The sequence below is a fragment of the Paralichthys olivaceus genome, chromosome 7, assembly GCF_024713975.1.
Source record: "Paralichthys olivaceus isolate ysfri-2021 chromosome 7, ASM2471397v2, whole genome shotgun sequence".
In the NCBI taxonomy this organism is placed as follows: Eukaryota; Metazoa; Chordata; class Actinopteri; order Pleuronectiformes; family Paralichthyidae; genus Paralichthys; species Paralichthys olivaceus.
This window is the reverse complement of record NC_091099.1, coordinates 20,736,690-20,756,834: the sequence shown is the minus strand read 5'-3', so window position 1 is coordinate 20,756,834 and position 20,145 is coordinate 20,736,690. Positions and strand designations below refer to the sequence as shown.

The following is a 20,145-nucleotide window of genomic DNA, read 5'->3' as shown; positions in this document are numbered from 1 at the left end:
AAGAACAGGCCATTTGGGTCTAATAGCCATTTTTCCCTCTAGGAATCTTCCTAGGAACTGTTTTATTACCTCCAAGGATACTCTTTTCACCCCTGTCAGTTGAAATATGCTTGTCTGTCTGTTAGTTAGCAAGATAATGCAAAAACTATTCCACGAAAACTTGGTGGGAGGATGGAATATGTGCCTGGGAAGAACCTTACAAACTTGGTGAGGATCCAGGACCAGATTTGTTTTTCACTTTCTTAAACATTAAAAGAAACATTTTCCATGAGATTCAGTGAATAATTTATGGATCTGGATGGAAAAAAATCATATTTAAGGACTTTATATCCATGAGAGTGTGAAATTTAGTGCATCTTGATTTAATTTAATGAGACTGCTGGGCCTTTGCAGTAGTATGCACTCTGAGTGCTTCTCAAGTTAACGTTGGAACTTAACCTGCAGGTCGTACCAGGGAAACTTGTGTATTGATTTAGTTCCTGGTCCATAATTGCTGCTCTGTCCTCAGTTAGAGCTCACAGAAATGACTCATTAAAGAAAGGCTGATTTACAGCAGCTCCACATTTGTTTTCTGTGTGTTGTTAGTTCTACACACCCTCTGATTGAAAAGAGACTAAATCAACCCTCTTAGGCCGAGTAGAATACTTATAGTACTAAAGCTACAGTGACTCCTCCCTTCAGGATTCAGAAGTCTCCTAATTATCCTGTTTCTCTTGTGTTCGTTGACAAATTTAAGTAACTATGGTGTATCTGCATGTGCTATTGCAACAAGCTCAGGCTTAGTTGACTACAATTCATATGTTGTGAATTAGACACCCTGCTTGTAGAGAGGAAGTGACAAAAGCCTGATGAAATCTGAGGAGAAGTCGGCAGGTTATTTCTCCGGCGGTGGAATGTCAGTCTATGAGACGAGGCATGAAATGGATTATAAAAATGTCCCTCTGAAACTGGAATGCCTCCACATGTAGGGAAACCTATATTTAGCCCTGGATTTACCACATATGACTCTTATATATATTATTTGATCCAGAAATGGGATTTAATTCTGTGGTGTCCAAAATCTGCATTGATGGGGGAGGAAAACGTAATGGAATGTTGCCTAATCCGTCCTGGATTATAAATCAATAATGGATTATGGAAATTCATTGGGAATTTCACGTCTGTTCACCCATGTCAGATGGATTCAAGGGCACAATGTTTTCCTCGGCCTGATGAATATGTGAGCCGTATCCCAAACACTTTGTTGTTTTCTGGATGCCATTTTGTTCTGTAGTTCACATCTTCCTGTCAGGACTTATGGGAATTTCCTGTCAGTGCGCAGCTGTGCATGTTGACACCATGTGGGTCCCATGTGGAGGTCTGTACAGTAAAATGAGGCTGTTGTACGGACAGTTAAATATATGGTTTGTCATCTGGAAAACATGAATCACCTTTTAGACCTCCTCACTGTTCCGGGGGAAGAAACCTGCGAGTGCAGCTGCTTTTATGTTAGCCCTTTAGTCACGTAAGGAATAAATACTCTTTTGTTAAAACCTCATTTTATTGTCAGACAAAACATAAACTTTGGTGATTACAATCTGCTAAAAATATCTGGTAGCTTCAGCACATAGCTGTGCTTGACCCTGGCTGTCACATGGCCACAGTTGCACTTCTCTGCAGGTGATGATTTAACAGGTGACTGAATGAAAACCTGAGTGGCTGCGAGGACTGAAAAGGCTTGTTTTTGATAACAGCACAGATAGAGGAACATTGGACTCTGAGGAACTAGATACTGGGCGGTGGTGCGGGGAGCATTACTGTAGTTCTGTGTTATCACTTCCCCTTCGGTCACCTGTCTCACCAAGGTGTGACAAACAAGGTGCAGACAAATAAGTGAAAGGGAGATATGATGTAACACAACAAACAGTATATGACTCCAATCTATTATGTTTGTTGCTGTCTGTGCTCATGTGATAATTTGCTAGATGTATGAAACATAATTAGATCAACAGAAGACCAGATATTTGATGAAAAGATTGCCTTATTTTGCCAACATATAGTTGTCTCAAGATCTTTCAATCACATTTTACAAATCTCATACTGTATCTGTATAATAAACACAAAGTTACAGCTAGCCATAAAGTGTAAACCCAAGGAGAATGAGTCAGACTCTTTCAATTTAAAGATAATTAAATACCTGCACCTCTACAGCTCACTAATTATCACTGTTATATATCTTGTTTGTTTGGTCCGTACAAAAAGCTTTACCTGAAGTTCCTGGAGTCTTCATTTATAATCTGACAGCTACTACAAGAGATAACTCCCCTGTAAAATGGCAAATTATTATTTTCACACATGAACTTTCCCTGCATACTATTTCCCAGCACTCTCCGACAGCTGAACATGACGTCCACATTAATGCACCGTTTGCATCATATGAACAGCAGCTGTATTACAGGCTGCTGCGAATGCCTGACGCTTCTGTAAGATGAAAACTCTCACAGCTCTAAATCGAATTCTTTGGTTCTCACAAGTTGTAATGCCAATTACAGAACCATTCCCTCTGGTCAGATGCTGCCGCTGCTGCACGGAAGCTCTGTGGAAGTTTGAGTGTTCTCCCCGAGGCAGAGTCGGGCTGAAAATATGAGGTCAGCTTGGCTTAGATAGATTACAAATTCATGCCAGACTTGAAAAGTATTAAAATGATGGTCAATTTGCTGGTTCCTCAATGTGAATTGAAGCTGCCAGCTCCTTTTGTCTCCCTGTATAAAACTACTATCTCTATAAGTGATTCCATCTACTCTAATTTGCCCTCTAAATGCCTGTAAATGGATGTGCTCTTTCTTTATTTGCAGTCAGAATATTAAAATTGATATACAGAGTTGGACATTCTACTTAGAGAATAGAATTCTTTTTTTAAAATCCTATAAGTACAATATTTGAACCATTTTCCAATGGATTACTCTTCGATTTTGATGAATAAAATCAGTCCCAGTGAGGAACCTGATATTCGAGTTTAATAATTTAATGGTTTCAGTCATTTTTAAAGTAAAAAGCCAAACATGTACTTACCTCCTGCTCTTTCATTGTTATGTTTTAATGCTTTCCTCTATTTTACATCACAGTTACTGATTTATGGTCTGAATTTGAAATGGTGATAGGCACAATTCTTTAGCATTTTTGAACGATAAATTGAGAATGTAATTGAGAAATCAATAGATGATGGAAATTACCATTAGTTGAAGCCATAATCTATTCTGTTGACATAAAGGCAACAAGAATATGGCCTTACAAATCCAGATACCACAACTTTGAAGGGATCTAAACTTGAAAAACAAAAACTAGCTTGACAAGAAGTGTGAGAAAACTGTGCAAAATCAAGAATTTGGTTACTGTGCACATCAGTTAAAAGCACAGACAAACAAAGGACATAAAAAAAGAATTGTAATCATCCAGAGTTTGACACTAACTCACACACATTTACCAGCATTAGAAAGTAGGTGTGGGATAAAAGTAAAAACATCTCTCAGGATGAGCAACGTCTCAGTAGCAGGAGACGTTGTGGTTGGACCTTAATTTGAGGACATTTGTGTAAGAGCCTGTAGGCGCAGATAAATCATTCTTTTTGGATTCACTTAAGAAGCTTACTGCCAACTGGATGAATGGAGGGGGGAGGGGAACCTGCAAGCAAGTGATTTTTTTCTTTAATCTTCATGAATATTTCAAATCAGTTATTTTAAGACTTGCGAGCACCACGTTTGACTGACAAAATTTAAATGTGAACTGAGTTGCCACGCAGTTTTCTCTGAGTCATTCAGGCAAAGAAAGCTTCTCTTTTCTTTGGGGAAACCAAGGACACACGCTTTTACTGAAGGTTTGAAGGTAAAAATAAAATGCTGCTGCTTGGATGCAGATGCTGCAATGTGATGCCATGCTCTTCTTTCCTTCTGCTTCTTCACCTCTGGACCTCTCTCCTGCACATGCCTGTGTGTTAGATCCAGCGGAGCGGTGTGGCATCAGCCCTGTGCTTCAAATCGTGTTAACGTTAAGCTCAAGGTCAACAGCAGCGCAGGCGGAGGTCATTCATTTATCCAGTGTGGACGACTCTCACTCCTACACTGCAAGACACATGAACAAATGTTCATACATACAAGATGATACACACAAGTAGCTCATAGCAGAACATGAACATGACAAACAAGGAAATAATCAGCTCTGTAACTGACATAGGGAGAGATTCACTTGCTTTAGACTACATTTTCTTTTCTTTTTGCAAAATATCATTTTTAAACTGTCAAATAACACAACATGTGATAACCGTATTAAATCTCAGCTATTGTTTTCCACTGCTGGAAGTCATCTCTCTGCAAAATCTTTCTCTAATTGTTTCCGCTTTGCCGTTTATGCTTTGTTGTTTTATTTTCCATAAATTTTGTATGCGGCCTGCTCTTTGTCCCACTACTCTCTGTGCTGCACCAACATGCTCAGCTGCTTCTGGCTACAAGATCACTTTATTTCTGATTAGATTTAGAGACTGTTTTTATCAGCACACTCTGCAAGGAAAAAAAAAAAGTTTTTGAACAGTTTATTAAAAACATGTGAAGATGTTTAAATACTTGAGGCTGGTTGATATCTTAGTAACAGATTTGTCTTGCTAAATTATGTAATTCCAATTGAACTGTAATGAAACCTGACAGGAAGAGGTATTTCTGGTTTATATTGAAGTATGAAGTATTTTGGGTGTACTCTTGCTGTAATGTGATTTATATCAACCAAATAAATGTTATTATTAGGGCTACAAGTGGCTATAATTTAAACTATGAACTAAAAAGACTTGAGAAGTAAACTTACTGGTGACTTTATTACCAAATTGCATTTACATGTGTTAAAATCAGATACATAAGCCATGTACACAGAATTGTTCTGCACACTGCTCACAATGAACACAGGCAAAGAGTCCATTCCATATACTTGTGCGTGCGTGCGTGCGTGTGTGTGTGAACAATGTATAGCAGTTATCTGACTCACAGGAACTGAGCACACACAGCTGTATTGTCCTGACTGAAAACCTTGACGGAGTCATCGGCTGCTGTTTCCATGTGACCTATTTGCAACAGTGCTGCATTTGTAGCCACTGGACCACAGTGTGCATCTTCTCAGAAATACTGCAGGACAGACCGTCAGCCTTACATCATGCTGGTGGTATCATCGTCACATTTCTCCATAAGCTCCGCCAGCCCTCTGGAATCATTTCTTGTCTTTAATAACGCAGCGCAGATGGTCAGTAAGTGCAGCCGTGTGTAATGTGAGCTGCCATTAGAGCTAGGTGACAGAAGAGATCTGACTGTACAGTGCAGACGGGAAGACAGCTGGCACGCTGATGGGAAGGACATGGCTCCTGTGGCCATTGTGTGTATTCTGGTCTGTGCAGTCATTTGATCTCAGATGCTTTTTTTGCAGCCAATACAGTTTCAGAGGACTGAATATGTACACACAGTGAAATACGACAATCATTTCACTCAGTCAGTGTTCATCTCTAATCGTGTTGCAATTTTCATGTGAACTTGAGAGCTCATCTTAATCCATTTTCTTTGAGCATAATTCTTTGGCATTTTGTTTAATAAACAATAAATTGACTATATAATCGTGAGATCATCAATCTATAATCTGTTGACCTAAAAGAAAAAAGATGGCTTTACAAGTCCAGACACCACAGCTGAGAAGTCAAAACTGAATATTGATTATTAAAAGTATATACTGTATATCAGAATACAGGATGAGGTGAAGGGTGTGAAGGTGCATGTAGCAGTGAGGTCCCCCCTGATATTTTACACTGCACTTCTTGAATCGAGGAAATCAAGCAATAGCCAGAGGGACATGTTAACACCGTGTTCATGGATTCACCATGTCCCTACTCGTGTGTGTTTTTATGTAGTTTGAGGACCGGACAGTGTGAACAGTTAATTAACTGCTCTAATGTCTGTGATGTGCTTTATAAGATTAAGTTATTTTTGGATATTCACATAACATCATTCAGATTTAAACTTCCTGAGCTGGTTTCTCTTCAGGTCATCGAGGTTGTGACGTCCCTCGGCTCATCAGGCTGCATGTGTTTGTATAAGCTAAGAAAACTTGAGATATTTGACCTCATGTTGGATCGTCATAAATTGAGGAAGACCACTAAATTGGAATGGAGGGATGACTCTGGAAGAAAAGAAACGTTTACCGCATCTTTGACTCTCATGTAAGTTGGACAGACTTTTACGCAGACTCATAAATTTAAAACAAACGTAGGGATTTTCCAGAAAGCTCATACTCTGCATTGGAAACAAGCCGTTATTTATCTCCAAATTTTGGATACATACAGATTCAGTAGATTTAGGGTCTTGTCTCATTCAAGGACGTTTTTTGAAAGGTCGTGCAGCTGCTGATGGACACTTGCCAGCGGCGAGTATCTGCAGTGTTTTCCTGGCTTCTTCAGCAAAAAATCTTTAATAACCTGAAAATAATGAGCTAAAAATAGTTAATAAGTCTTTATTTAACTGTTTTAATTTCTAGGATTCACTGTTGGTCACTCTTTTTGTTTTAGTTATTTGAACAGTGAAGGCAGCTCATCCTTGATTAAGACAACGTGCCGGTAGGTGAACTGGGATCATGTATTTGCGCGTCAAATCTTCCTGAAGGTCCGCTCAGGCTTTGAGACTGACATCAGCTGTGTGGTGCTGTGTCAGGGGAGAGCCAGACTGAGGGCTCCTGCAGGTCCACAGGGGCCAGACTACAGCCTGTCTTTGTTCTGTTGGTGTGGCCAGCAGACCTGCCGACTTGCCTCCCTACTGCAGAAGTAGCTGAGAAGACCTCCCTACCTTCACCATATGGTTCCCATCCAGATGTCCCCCCTGCTCTTAACCAGGCCCTGAGGGAGACGACCTGTCTACCGTGGCTGATAGATGGCTCCAGGTAGTGCCTCGGCCCCCCTGGATTTAAAGCCTGTGTGTACAAAGGGCTGTGTATAGTAAAGTGTGTGTCTGGGCTTGAGAAGCCTCTCGATACGTTTATCCGACACAACAGAGCCTGGGACTGGAGAGAGCTACTCACGTTAAAGCTTTAAATTCCTTATAGCCTGGACATACGGACACACTTACTGTACATTAGTACCACGGCTGCTGTGGGTGAACCCACTGAACCTGACAGGCCAATTGAAAAACGTAATGCCTCTGACGAGGCTTGTGGTTTGGCAGAGGAAGTACATATTAAGGCACCTCTGCTTAAGACAGTAGCGTACTGAAGAGGAGCTGCTTTTAGTCCCACTTGAATGAGGACTACACTGTTCTGCACTACTCCTCTGCTTGCTCTCTCTCTTTCTCTCTCTGCATGAGTGTGTTTGTGTGCGTGCACGCCTGTCAGGACGTGTTCTCAGTCAGCTCTCTCAGCAACAGGAGTGTGTCCTCGGTGTTTAAATCACAATGAGACGTCCAAAAGCTCTCTGCAGTATTAAGATGGGTCTCTGCGGAGGAAGGACACGCTGGTTTTATCACTGTGGGCCTGTGCACGATGGAGTGCCTCCTTTTAGTGAATGGTCACATTAACTTTCATTCATCTTTTGCAGATGCTGGAGTTTTAACATGACTGAAAGAGCAACTCTCTTGATTTAGTAATAAGCACAAGTCATATTGAACAAGGCCTTCTGTCCTACTTTTTTACTCTCATGGTTCTACCTGTGCAGACTGATTTTGTGCATTGCGTTTCCAGAGCTCATCTAAATCCCAGCTTTTCTCCAGCAGCGGCAGAATGAGTCTTCCTTTCATTCCATGTGTCCTAACAATAGCTGCCGTCTTTACCTCAAAGGGGTCGTCCATTGACGAGCTATCGTGGGTGCGTATTGGCTATAACCACGCAGCCCACCTCGGGGCCCTCCATGTTCCTGTTAGTGCTTGCATCCCTATAATGCGTATCCTCTGGGCAGCGAGCCCTCCTAGAAGCGCTCCCACACATCTGCTTGCTGGATTATCCTCATCTCCTTCTCGCTCTGTCTTTCTCTGCTGCATTCCCTCTCCACTCTGTCAGGAGGCTCAGCACATCTCAGTACAGTGTGTATTTATCCCTGCAGACAGCTGTGCATGGTGCACTCTAATGCTCTGTGGTCGTATACTGTTGTTGACCTGGACGAGCTTCAACCCAACATCAGCGGCCAAGTTTTCTTTTCTTGCTCTCTGCAGCCTGGAAAATTAATTCCTGCTGTTTGCTCAGTCTTAACTTGTTCATCTGTGGCTGTCACTTATTTATATCCAATATTTTCATTTGTGTCTTTGAGCAACATTTTAATGTCACATGTAGAAAATGCAGAGTCGTCAGGCAAACTGTCCTTGTCTCTTGTTCAGGTGTCACATGACTGTTCAAAATTAGACACAGTTTAGGGTTCTTTGTGATTTCAGATTCACTCAGAGAAACTGTGGATATGCAACTAATGATTATGTTCACTATTAATCGATCTTTTGATAATTTTTTAGATTAACTGATGAATCATTAGGGTTACAAAACATTAAACAAAATTAAAAATACCCTTCAGTGTTAGATGTCATCTTAAACCAAGACATCTTTAGTTTACTAAAATATACAACCTGAAATCCACCAATTCTTGCTCTAAAAGATCACTGAACTATAAACCGACTAAAACAGAACAGACATTTTTAGTTTATGATAAGCTAACTTAGTGAATCATTGACTAATCTCTACGGCAGTGGTAAGACATTGGTACCTGACAGGAAAAAAGTGCAGCTTTACTTGAAAACGTTTCTCAAATTCAAACAAATGTGATTTTGCGTCCCAGACTTTGTTGCTTATGCATCCCCTGATTATTACCTATAGGTCTCTGTATCTAGTTTTTCTGTAATGTCTGTTTTCATATGATAGTTTCATGTCTTTCATGGGGAAATCATGTAGTGGTAGTGTCTCATCTGTGTGTGAATGCACAATGATTGTCAGCCTGTGTGGCGTCTTCTTAGTCACAATGGCAGATGCACTTAACTTTCTGTGAATCCTTTATTTTATATAAACATAATTTCCTTATGAAAAAATACAAACATGTTTTGTAGACTTTCTGTTTCCATTGTATTGAATAAACATATCTTCTCTTAGAGACCATGAACAATTGTGATATTGTTTAGAAATAAAGGCAGAGCTCTGACTGTGGAAGAGGAAGCCACGTTTTACATCTTCCTCTTGTTGCTCCTTTTTTTTTTCTGTAGGACTCAACATGACTCCGCCCACCAGATTAAGTGAAAGGCTTGCGACAGGAAATTGATCGTCCAAATGGGCCTGATTCAATCTGAGCCTGTTTACGTGGTGTTGCAGCAATCAGAAACGGATGAGATTACAAACATTAGGAGTCTTAGTTAGACTCCAGGCCATCTGGGCTGATGGCAGCAATTTAGCAAACTGGATCTGTGCTAGTGATCTTGTCTATTTAAATCTGTTAACTACACCGTCATGAATCAAGCGTGGGATTTAATCTAATTAAGCATCAATGATCAAAATTAAGGGGTCTTCTATTTTCATTTGTGATATTTCTCCTTGTAAGACATTTCTGTTGCTCACTATTTCTTTCCTAGAAAGTTTCCATATTGTTTAAATTTGCATCTGTCTCATGTTCTGCTTCCCTCTCTAACACACAGGAACCAGTACATTACTCATTACTTTTCCTCTGTGTATTCTGCGGTGGTGACCCACCCTTTGAGGAGTTATTTTAACTTTGCAAAGAAAACAAATCCAGCTTTTGTTTGTGAGTTTCTGGAGAAGGTTTGCCTCAGACTGTAATTGGCAGCTTTTGTCCATGACTGCAGCGTATGATGATGCACAGACGACCAAATCTCAGAGAGAGATTTTAGAGTCGATGTGAAATTGCCAGACTGATGCATCACATGTGGAAATTTGAATCTCTGTCTCTGCTGGAAACACTTTGAAATATAAAATTACAGAGCAGTTGATAAAAGAAAGCCACAGAAGACGTGCACATTTTCATAGATGTTTGTTTTCAATCTGATATATAAAGCACATCAAACTGCTGCATTAAACATCAGTATAAATACTTCATGGGCAGAAAATTCAGTATAATATTGTGTCTATTTTCATTCACAGTTAAAACCAAACTATTGAGGATGCCAGATTCACAGTTCAGGCATCACTGCTTCACAGAAACATATCATTGTTTTGACTTGAATTATTTTTATATAACTGGACTTAAAGCTTCAGTTTTAATTATGTCTACCTCTTCTATGGTGGGACTTGTTTTTCTGCTCTAATGCGATTATGTAAATAAAGCTTTAAACTTTTTTCACCCAGACAATTTTAAATTCACGAGAGACTTCAGCTTCAAGCTAAAAAGGAGAACGTAGTTCTAGATTAAAGTCTTTAGTTTGAACATATAGTGTTTTTCCTTATCTAATGAAGTAGCTACCTGCCCCACCATGTCCCGAGGAGCGTGTGATGCTTCAGGCAGTGCAGCATGCTAAACATGATAAACCCTCCTGCTTTATTAGATACAGAAGTGTTTTGGCTTCGAGTCTTTCCTGCTGTAGTGGAGTCCATTACCAAGGATGTTCTTTTTTGTGGCAGCTCTGTCTTTGTGGTGAGAACCCCTGTTGTGTTGAACTGTGCAGCTGAAATCCTACTCGTTTATATTCACATCTCAGCTACAGTAATTACAACTGTGAATCTGTGCACGGGCGTTGAGCTTTTTTATCCTGCCACTCCTGCTTAAGAGATAAATCCGTGTCACTTAGTAAGAGAAGGTTGTCTCAACAAAGTCATCTGACAGCCGAATTTTTTTTTTTTTTACGTCTACGGGTTACTGAATAATGTCTGCAATCTCTGATCTGTTCACTGAAAGTGATTTGACGGCTGGCGTGGCCGCAGGGTTCAGCACAAGTTCTCAGTTTTTGTTTTCAATATTTTCAACAGGCTGACTGTTGATAAGTACCTGACACGGGTATGTGACTCGAAATGTGTTGTAAAAATGGCTGATTTCTACTTATTTACCCCACGGCAGATATCTGTTTGTGTGCATCTTTGTGAGTCTCCAGCTGCTTTCAGACATGCACTGAACTCCAGAGAATCAACACACTATCTCCAGAGGAGTTGCATGTGTGAATGCAAATGTCAGAGTGAGAGCCTCCGGATTATATATAGATAAATTATTATTATTATCTGATGACTTTATTCGCCTGGCCTTCTAGTATAAAGCCCTTAGAAAGTCAGGAGAATCTGATGTGAGAACTCTGGGGCGGTTGATGATGCTTCTAATACGCAACAGAGATGCAAAAACATTGCAGTGAAAAAGCGTAATAGATCTAAATCCGTAGAGTAAAATGTCTAGAGAGTTTGTGGCGATAAGAGCCGACACTGCTGTGTTGTCAAGAAAACCACATGATTTCTGCACCAGCTTTTATCTGGATTCACTATCTTTGTATCTTTGTGCACGTTAACAAAACACTTTACAATGACGCCTCATCCATCAGGTTTCAACAGGCCTGTGGAGAAATACACACACACACACACACACACACACACACACACACACACACACACACCACCACCACCTCTTCTCTCCAAATAACCCAATGAAGATAAATGAATGAATGAAGGGATGAACGGTACAGATGTGCCATTCAGTGTGTGAGTGGGTGGGTGAATGAAAATGCTAGGAGTGGCTCGTTGTAGTTAGAACATGTTCCAATGGTTTTTGTCACTGCAATGTACACACACATGAATGTGTGTGAGTGTGTGCTAGTGCTGTGTGATGCTTTTGTGTACAAAGCTGCACTGAACTCATCTGACAAAGCAAAGTGTGTTGTATTCATGCTCTTTCTTCCTGTGAATTGTTTGTTTATGTCTCCTTTCTACTTTTCTTTTCATTTCTCAATCCCAGCTCTGTCTCTCTCTTCATGGGGAGGATACAAGGAAAAGTTAGCTATCCTATCCACCAGCTAAATGAGGTGTAGTTCAATTAAATTGTTATTTAATTAAATTAATCTAAACACACTGATCAGTTTTTTGTACTAATCAATGTTTGAAAACAGTTTGTTGTAAATATTTGCTGGATTTTGATCAGTGCTCTTTATTTACTCTGTTTTCATTTATACTCTATTGCTGCACTTACCTGGCACTCCCCCCATGGAAGTCTTTAGGTTTAATTTAATCTAATGGATCATATATTAGTACAGTTGATTGATTCCTGCAATAAACTCTGATGACATAGTTTGTTCATAGTGCAGCCATCCAGTTGTGTTTCTCTGCATCTCTGAGGAATCTCAAGAAGAAAAGTGCTAAGGGTTTTGAAATGAATCATAGTTGTGAGTTACATGATGACGATAAGCTTTATCAGCAATCTTTCAGATAACAAGCAAAGTTCAATTTAAAACACTGGGCTGAAAAGATTCAAATCCAAATTCAAGTATTTTGATTATCTTTATTTCACATTCATGATCAAGATAACATTATTCAATACTCCGTAGCCTTAATGAAGATTGAAATGTTTGGTCGAAACCATGTTATTACAATTTGAAACCATTTTTCCAAGTTTTCTTTTTTTTGGAGAATATTGAGAAACAGAACAATTGCAAAGTGGGAAAGGCTACCTGAGGGGGCGGGGTCTCAGCGTCCAACTCAAGTTTCATCTGATTGTTCTGGCAATCTCAGAGTGAACATTATGCATAACCTTCAACAGTTTTACATTTCATCATATTATGTTATGAAACATTGTATGTTAAAATTCTTATTTAGAAATGAAGTAGGTCAAAGGACTGTTACATGGAATCGTCTATTAGTGTTTTAACTTCACTGGGTTCAACAAACTGCCTGACTGCTCGTGTTGTTTGACCTAAAACTGAGTCTAGCAGGTGAATTCTGATCTGGTTACAGCAAGAGTCACATTATCCAGCAAGTATATGTATATAATATATATAAATATGTATAATATCATATATCTGAAAACGCTGTGCTAACTGCAGGGAGTGATGGGTGTGGTGCACAGTCCTAGTGCCCTGGCTCTGTTGTATCCCAGCAGCTGCTCACTGTGTGTTCCCAATGATGCAGCAGCCCTGCAGAGAGAAGATGAAAGCTCTCTGTTGCTGCACCCAGCCTCCTAGAGCCTTTATCTTCTCTCCATCCCACCCACTCCACCACAGCCCTGCGGGCTCATGGCACATGGGGGTGGGGTACCAGAGGAAGAGGAGAGAGAAGGAAGAGAGGAGATGAGAGGAGGAGGATGAAATCCTCATTTTAATAATGAAGAGTGGGAGAGTCCCTTTCAAGCGAGCAGTGCCCCAGTTTCAGGAGGTTTTTACTAAAATCGAGTTGAGGCTGGTAAAAAAGATTTGGCTCTTCTTTAAGGCCATTTCTGCTGATGTGAAGCCGGGCTGCACTAACACTTCCTTCAGGGGTTAAAGCAGTTCTCCTGCCACATCCAGTCGTCTCACCTCCTTAGCAGCTTGTTCACCTTGTAAACAAAAGGCATAAAGAAAATGTGTGTGAGTGCCCTTGGAGCTCTGAGTTCTGCACAAATCCTTTTAGGGCGTTTAATAGGTCAGAACTGCTGCAGTCTGGGCTGTTTATCACTTCCTCCCATTAAACTCTGAACAATCCCTGCACTGGCTGACGACGGCGGCACTCACAGGGCAGAGGTCACGGAAGATGAGCAGTGTGTCTGTGGAGTCACTGGACATCACTCACTAAGCAAAATGTGTGCAGGCTCTCAAATTTAAACCATTGCGTTCTGTTCTTGGTCTTGTAAACCTCTGGGTAGACTTTATCTGTTCTCCCTGCATGGATTTTCTCTGGCTTCCTCCTGCTTCCTTCAAAGACATGCAGATTGGGGTTAGGTTAACTGGAGACTAAATTGTGCGTAGCTAATGTATGTTTTTTTACATCACCTGTATGTACATAACAAATAGAAGGACAGTTGTTATTTCTCACAGAACTTGTGAACAGCAACATCACAAGGACACAGTTGTCCTTGTGTGTAGCCTGACTGCAAAAAGTACAAATAGAACAAAAGTAGTATTTGTGTAGTAGTGTTAGTAATCGACTTGTTCTTGACATTTTAGACATCACATGTGCCATTAGGTGTTGGATATTGATGGTGAGCTGGACTGGAACATGCTGTTAGTTCTAATAAGCATTATGTCCACAAATGTCTCCTCACCAGTTAGACACACAGAGCTGACTGTGTGATTTCATCATGGTACATGCTCTTCACTCTTAGCTTTATATTCCTGCTTGTTTACTGTGTTAGGATAAACATAGATGCGTTGCTGCTCCGTCATGACGGGGTTGTTAGTTTGCAGCAGTTTGGATGGTCCTGTGGCAAAGCTGTTGTTTCACAGATAACTGTGGATTGACCCTAAATGAACACTGTGAATTTGTTGTGAGGAACCTGAGGTTTTCCACTCATGACTCAGAGTGTATGTGTGTGTGTTTTGTTTGTGTGAGCGTATATAGTATGTGTGTGTTTGTTTTTGAATCACATGTGGTGAGTGCTCCAGTGGCCTGTTGTAATGTTCACATCGGCACCGTGCATTTCTGCGGCCTCGGTGGCTGCAGCCCGATGTAAAAATAGTTTTTGCAGTTGCTGGAGCATCATTCTGAAGTCTGACAAACGTCAGGTCCGAGAAGGAGACACAAAGAGGTGGAGAGACAGAGAGAAGTGAGTGATGAAAAAGATAATAAGGCTTGGAGACCTGATGAGGTTGAGGCAAAGGAAAGAAAGAAATAGTTTGGCTCGGTTTCCAGAGAATTGTTCTAGCTTATTTCAGATACAAAGAGGAAACAGAGCTGTCTCCCTTCGATGTTTCCTTCCCCGACAGACACAGATAAGTCGGGAGGAAATGCCATTCTCCTTTATTGAATTAATTTGGCAGATCCACTGGTAGTACAGAGCACTGATCTAACTTCCCCTCTTGTCCTTGTCCTGGCACTTTGGTAACACAATACCCCATCCACAAGCTCAGAGGTTGGACCATAATTCCATGTGTCCTGCCATTTTTGCAGTCGAGCTGCCTGCCGCTCACTGAGTTATGACCCGTAAGATGACTCTCAGTTAAAGCTGAAGTTATTTCATGTGTTTTTGGACACTGTAGATATGGAAATGGCCAAACTGGAAACTGGATTCATTGACCACAAAAAGCTGTAAATCCAACATGTTTATCTCATAAATTTGAATGCTGCGTATTTTTTGCCTCGAGAAAGGCTTTATCTGAATATGGCAAGATGTTCAGCTAAATGCTGCCAACCCTGGTGTTTAGTCTTTTAAGATAATGTTTTCCCTGCAGCAGCACCAAGACAACAGATGCACGAATTCAGAATTTTTTTTATAGATCTAATAATTTGTATAGACGTGCAAATTAGACACAAGGATAAATAGGACAGTTTTTAGCTTCAGGGGATGCTGTGGTACGTAAAAACCACCCGCCATGATGGAATGACTGTAATTAAAAGTAACAACTATTCATTTAACAAAGAAACTGCATTAATTGTGTATCATCACATTTGGCCAATACCCTTAATAACCTGAACCTTGTGTGGATATTCATCCTGCAGATTCGGTAGATGCATTAAAATGATACACTGGTCTGAGTTGGTGGGCATGTGTTGCTTCAGGTTGCCTTCTGGCCAGATATGAAATATAATCCAAGAAGTGGAAGCCATTTTATAAAGTCCAGAAACTGCCCTGAGTTTGCAGCAGGAGATTCTCTGCTCAGACGCGTTCACAGTAACAGAAAAATCTGAGGGGTGGCGTGGCATGAGGCAGGAAGTAATGAATAGATTCCACTGCGGACATCTCGTGTTTTTGTTTATAGCACATCAACACTGGCAATCGACATTCACCCTGAGATACTTGCATTCTTTTTGCTTTTTTCAGTTTTGTGTTTATTGCGTCATCAACAGGATTGCTCTCTCGTGGTGAATCGTGTGTTCTCACCTTGGCCCACTCGTAGATTCTCTGTTGTTTTTACCAGGAGGCTGGCAGAAGACTCTACAGAATGTCCACAGCGACTGACTTGAACATTTGCATTCTCGATTATAGAGAATCATGGAAGAACTGTATTTTTCTTCAAAGCTCAGTGAGACAGAATTTTACTTTTCTCTTTCATTGCAGCGATCATGAACTAAAGATCATAACCATGGCTTTCATGTTACGTTGTTCACCAGGAATGTTCACTTGCATGTGTTTGATTGCTTCTACGATGTCTTAATTAATGGATTTCATGTTGAAGGAAAAGTTTGTCCTGGTTCAAGTTTTTTACGTTGCCTGACAGACTTGATTTTGAGGAACAAGAGCGTACTTTTTTAAACACAGGGCTCAACATGTGGCCGAGATCGTCACTCAAGAACCTGACATGACAGGTGCCTTGCTCAATGGCAGCTCCTCAAAACACTGTTAATGTGCAGACTGCTCTCAGTCTGTCTGGGTTTCAAACTAGCAGCCAGCGATCAGCCACAGTTGCGCTCGACTAACTTTTTGGCAATCAGACATTTGATGCAACGCATGTTCTTCCCTGTCGTTGATGTCCGTCCTCTCAACCTGAAAGACTGCATTTTAACTGTAACAAAGCCACAGACTCTTTCAACTTCAAGGTCCCAAGTTTGAAATTTTTTGTGTTCACCATCATTATTTCTGTCAGAATACTTGAACCACACATGTACATAATGATATCATGTACGTGTGTCACTGAAGTGAGAAGCCCTTGTCAATCATTTATTGTCCCACTTACAGATTCCCATCCAGCTTCCTTATTTTTCAAATTGAACTGAAAACGTCAGCTTTGTGTTTTCATTGGCCGAACACGATGTTGTCTTCGACGAGAAATGATAACCTGAGGACAGTCACATAAAGTATAACTGGAGGCCCTGCATGTCAGATGCACCATGTTGCTGTGTGTGAAATCCCAGAGCGGAGAACATTTGAGCAGATATGGCAAAGTTATGTGATTTAGTGATTAAAGTGTAACGTGAGGTTCTTGTCATGGAAATTAGTTTCAGCTCACAACTGAAAATTGACTGTGACTCTTCTACTGTCACTGAAAAATTGTTAAATTGATTTTTCTCTCATATTTATGCCTCTCAGCAGGTGACAGCCAGTGGCCATAATGCTTTTTGGGTCATTTGTCCATCCGTCTCATTCTGTCTTGACTTGTAACCTTAAGAACGCTTCAGGGAATTTCTTCAAATTTAGTACAAACCTTCAATTAGACTCAAAGATGAACTGATTAGAAGATGGTGGTCAAAGGTCAAAAGTCAAGGTATCTGGGACCTTACAAAACACATTTTAGTCTTGAGAATGCAACAGCTCGGTAGTCAAAGGTCAAAGTTACCTTATATAAAAAACCTATGTAGACTGAAACTGCAATGGTTGGTGGTGGCATACAACCACATATCAGTATTTCTAGTTGACCTTTCAAACACAACAAACCTGGTGTTTAATGACATTCTTTGTACAACTTTGTACAACAAATTTTAAGGCTGTGTCCCTCGTTAATGTTTCCTATCTTTGTACAAGTGTTTCATCATACCTTGCATGATTTATCGGAATTTTAACTCTAACTCTCCTGGTTACACTTAGCTGAGCTCTTTGGGGCACAGAGAGTAAGTAATCCCAGGTTTACAGTGAAATGTGACGCCGAGAGGGTCATGATAACATTTGGAGAGGTTGGGAAAAGTCAAGCTGAGAATAGGGGAAGTAGTTAATCTTCTTTAGTGAGCACTGTTTGAGGAAACTGTACCCTTTAAGCATATATATATGCTTAAAGGACAAACAGGCCAGAAGTGAACAAAGGTGCACAATGAGAACTATTTTGTTCTACACATTTCTGAAGTGCACGTTTGAGTTCATTTTTAACTTGGTTTAATTTTTAACCCTGACAAAGATGTTGCATAAGTGCATAATTCACTTGTGTATATTTTATAAACAAGAGTATTTAAAGAGTTTGCTGCTGATGAGGAAAGAAAGCAGCGATTAGCTCGCAGAAGCTTTTTGAACTGAGTTAATGAAGTGACTTTAGTGGAGGAGGAAAAGAAGATGAGAGAGAGGATACGCCTGAGTTTGTAACCAGAAAACCCCCCCCAGTAAACAAAGCACAAGCATGTACACACTAATAATACATTGTAAACATACCACAGAGCAGTAGTAGACTAAATGATCTGACTAAAGCAAGCCATTAAAAGGCAGATGCATTTAAAATTCAATCTATTATTCTCGTGACTCAGTTGCATTTATTTTAATTCTTGTATCTTGTCCAAAAGGATGTTAAATTTATAAAAAATAAACACATATATACATGCATATTTAAAGCTGAAACCTGTACATAAATTAATCAGCATAATATGAATATATAACCACAGGCGTAATACAATCTCCTCACACACTATTAAAACTCCAGGTGAAATCTTTTTCTCTTCCACGTGCACTGCATACTGTACACAACCACACTTCTGTATCAGACACACATCCCTCCCACTTAAATCCCAAATTAATCATCTCTTACTGCAGTGTACACGCACACATGAGTCCAGCTCTCCAGGGATTAACACTTCAACACAGTCGTGGGATTTCCCACACCATCTCGGATGCTGAGTTTCATTTTCTGTCAGTCACACTGCGCTGCGTTACAGGCTCACAGCCAGCTCCGAGCACACTCACAGAAACTCCCAGGATTTGCCAACATGCGTAGAAGCTGTGGTGCATTGGAGAGCTGGATTGACGAGAAGTTGACTTGGGGTCAATTAAACGGCTTCATGTCTGTTGAAAGGTGGGTATTTTTCTTTGCAGGCATTTTTTTTATTGTATGAGGGCTTGTAGCAGAGGTGGTCACACACACACTTGCTATAGGCAGGTAATGTGAAACTAGGGTTAGTATGAGGTAATGTCGGCACACAAACACACACTCATCCAGAGCCAGTTGTTCAGAACCTACTGACTAATTAACATTTCCTCGTGTGGAGTTTTCGACCTGTGCTTCTGTAGGTTTTTATTCCAACAACAAATTCAAAAACAAAACTGGAGATAAAAAGAAAATAAAAATAACAAAGAAGGGTTAGAGATATTGAAAAATAAATGTTTTGCTTGGGTGAGTGAAAAGAGTTGCTCTTTTGACCCTTAGAATCTGAGACACTGTGACGTAGATGTCACTGCTGCATGATGCCAGCTCCACTAAAGAGCCCTACATAAATATAGTGTATAAAAAGTGTTGATGTAAACAACCACAATGTGTTGGTTTGATTCGAGACAATGACCTTTTGAGGCTCACCACCTCAGTGACAGCCTAACTGTTTCCCCATGTTTCCAGTGTTAATGCTTAGCTACCAGCTGCCTGTAGCTACATATTCAGGTGTAAACAAAGACGTAAAATGTTCTGTTGCAGGTTGAATGTAAGTGTCTGGAGAAAGGATAGTTGAGGGAGGCAGTTTGTTTAGAGCTGTGATGACATAGGGGACAAAGCTCCTACTAAAGAACACCCCCTTTTTATTTTGAAGTCATCTTTGTCCGACCAGGTGGCAGTAAAACGGAAGGTGATTTGAGAGGTTGATAAGTGTAGTTCGCTGCTGGGCTCTTTGTTTGGCCTGTGGTGATGGTGGTTGCAGAAATTGGGCCATGGCAAATTAAGACTTGTTGCAGGACTCAGTCTACAGAACCCCTTACTGTAGAATCAGTTGTTGTGAACGTGCAGTTGTCATGATCTATAACGTCACTTGCGTTGAGTCCCAGTTACCGCTGCTACAGAGCACTGGTCCCTGTTGAACCTCAGCGTGTCCAAATTTGACACTGCACTTCCTTGGGCCATTAACAATACACCTGTCAAATGTGAAGCAGACAAGATGAACGATTCTGGAGATTCTGGAAGCTCGACTCAGTTTGTTACGATGGAGATGGTTCACAGAGGGAACAGTACTGCAGCATGGGTTGAATTGTATTTGTTTGCAGGAGCAGCAGCAGGAGGTGGGAGACAGACAGTGCTCCTGGTTTCGTTAACGTAGCAGTGATGTGTTTATTGTCGACAATATATTTGACGTTGTTGAGCTGTTCTTGTCACAAATGGAGGTGGGTCCAGTGTATTGATGTGCAACTGACACTTTCTTCATCATTTGGAAAAGTGTCTTTCTGCCTTCTGTCTCATT

At 40.6% G+C, this 20,145-nt stretch overlaps 1 protein-coding gene across 25 annotated transcripts in view; it reads left to right on the top strand.

The window, feature by feature from the left end:
* Positions 1–20,145, top strand: part of LOC109624416 (unconventional myosin-IXAa-like) — a 137,870-nt gene that overhangs the window by 37,215 nt on the left and 80,510 nt on the right. The window lies entirely within an intron of this gene.